This window comes from Triticum dicoccoides, chromosome 2B (assembly GCF_002162155.2).
Source record: "Triticum dicoccoides isolate Atlit2015 ecotype Zavitan chromosome 2B, WEW_v2.0, whole genome shotgun sequence".
Classification (NCBI taxonomy): domain Eukaryota; kingdom Viridiplantae; phylum Streptophyta; class Magnoliopsida; order Poales; family Poaceae; genus Triticum; species Triticum dicoccoides.
Genome location: NC_041383.1, coordinates 482012275 through 482014940, shown reverse-complemented (window position 1 = coordinate 482014940; position 2666 = coordinate 482012275).

Here is a 2666-nt window from a genome sequence, read left to right as displayed (position 1 = left end):
AACTCCGGCGAGCCCCCCACCCCCTGAAAATTGATTGACCCAAAAGTTGATTCAGTCGACTGAAGTGTAGCTAAATCGGAGCAGCATCGCAAGCAACAACAAGAGCGAGAGCAGCAGCGCGAGCAAGAGCAATAGCAAGAGCAGAGTAGCAGCTCGAGCGAGAGCTAAAGCAGCAGGAGCTCCTATTGATGTGGACGTCACTGCCGAGGGAGCGACACCATGGAGGAAGTGGCCGGCGACGCTGCCGTGGATGGAGCCGCGCCTTCTTGGCTCGGGACCGAGCGCCGGCAGCACCGTGAGATCGAATCAATAAGAAAATGCGGCGATTAGTGTACAACCTCTTTGGTGGTGCCGATTAGGCCGCAGCTTCATCCGAGGAAACGGTGATGATGATGCTCTTCCGGTGGTGCAGGTGAAGATGGCGGTGTGGGAATGGAGGTGGAACGAAAGACGAGGGGAACGTCAGTGCATCTCCTTGGAGGTGGAGGACTGATATGTCCATTTTGCATCATGCTTTTATATCAATATTTATTGCATTATGGGATGTTATTACACATTATATATCAATACTTATGGCTATTCTCTCTTATTTCACAAGGTTTACCATTAAGAGGGGGAATGCCAACAGCTGGAATTATGGCTGGAAAAGGAGCAAATATTGGAAACCTATTCTGCACAGCTCGAAAAATCCTGAAACTCCACGGAAGTTACTTTTGGAATTAATAAGAATTATTGAGCGAAGAAACTACTAGAGGGGCCCCACATCCAGGCCAGGAGGGTGGGCGGCGCCCCCACCCCTACTGGGCGCGCCCCCTGTCTCCTGGGCCCCCAATTGGCCCTCTGGTGTCCATCTTCTACTATATGAAGGCTTTTACCATGGAAAAAAATTAGAGGCAAGCTTACGGGACAAAATTTCGCCGCTACGAAGCGGAACCTTGGCGGAACCAATCTAGAGCTTCGGCAGAGCTGTTCTGCCGGGGAAACTTCCCTCCGGGAGGGGGAAATCATCACCATCGTCATCACCAACGATCCTCTCATCGGGAGGGGGTTAATCTCCATCAACATCTTCACCAGCAGCATCTCCTCTCAAAACCCTAGTTCATCTCTTGTATCCAATCTTGTATCAAAACCACAAATTGGTACCTGTGGGTTGCTAGTAGTGTTGATTACTCCTTGTAGTTGGTGCTAATTGGTTTACTTGGTGGAAGATCATATGTTCAGATCCTTAATGCATATTACTCCTCTGATTATGAACATGAATATGCTTTGTGAGTAGTTACGTTTGTTCCTGAGGACATGGGTGATGTCTTGCTATTAGTAGTCATGTGAATTTAGTATTCGTTCGATATTTTAATGAGATGTATGTTGTCTTTCCTCTAGTGGTGTTATGTGAACGTCGACTACATGACACTTCACCATTATTTGGGCCTCGAGGAAGGCATTGGGAACTAATAAGTAGATGATGGGTTGCTAGAGTGACAGAAGCTTAAACCCCTAGTTTATGTGTTGCTTTGTAAGGGGATGATTTCGATCCATATGTCTAATGTTGTGGTTAGGTTTACCTTAATACTTCTTTTGTAGTTGTGGATGCTTGCAATAGGGGTTAATCACAAGTGGGATGCTTGTCCAAGTAAGGGCAGTACCCAAGCACCGGTCCACCCACATATCAAATTATCAAAGTGCCGAACGTGAATCATATGAGCATGATGAAAACTAGCTTGACGATAATTCCCATGTGTCCTCGGGAGCTCTTTTCTCATTATAAGAAACTAGCGGGTGTACCAGCACATTTGCGCGGCTAGATTAATTATTATAAATTCTGTATTTTTCTTGTTTTAAACACTTGTTTAATGTTTTTATAAAGTTTTAATATTATTATTTTTTGTTTTTTAATATTTGTTGTTTTCCCATTTTTAGTTTGTTTATTTAAAAGTATTTAACATAACAAGATGACATATGCCAGTCTTATTTTCTTAGGAAACTACACCATTTGGTGCATTTTAAATAACTATTATCATCCCCGAAAATAGATATGTTTATTATGACAATCATCTTGCTTCCTTGAGATACGACATGCACACTTAATAGGGTGATTTGAGCTTTATCACGGAAAATAACTAATCAGTCCGGTTTGGTTTTATTTCATTGGCATAAGGTCATATGTGATGAGAGCCCTGTAGTTATTGACACGCACCTTACTTTTAGTTGATGGTACACCTGTTAACTAATACTAATTAGATTGATGAAGAAATAGAAAATTGTGAATGGTGTTGGCAATGTAATGTAGATTTGATCTATTTTATATTTTTGATAAATGATCTGCCTATAGTTTTTGTAAAACATGTTTATTTTTTCTTGTGACATTCACGTAACATTTAAATTACTCCCTCTGTTCACTTTTATAAGTCTTTGTAGATTGTTTCACACATTATGCAAAACAGCTCAATTTCACTTGTTTGAAACGACTTATAAAAGTGAATGGATGAGTATTGTTTTTTTGAAGGTTCTCATGTATTTTATTTAGCTTTACATATGCGTTGTTTTTTAAATTATGTATCTGTTATATGTTTGATCTTTAGTCCATTTATTTTTTATTTCTTGTAAAAATATATGGTAATGATCGTTTTATTTTTTATGAATTTATGAAGCAAATGGACCCAATCGTA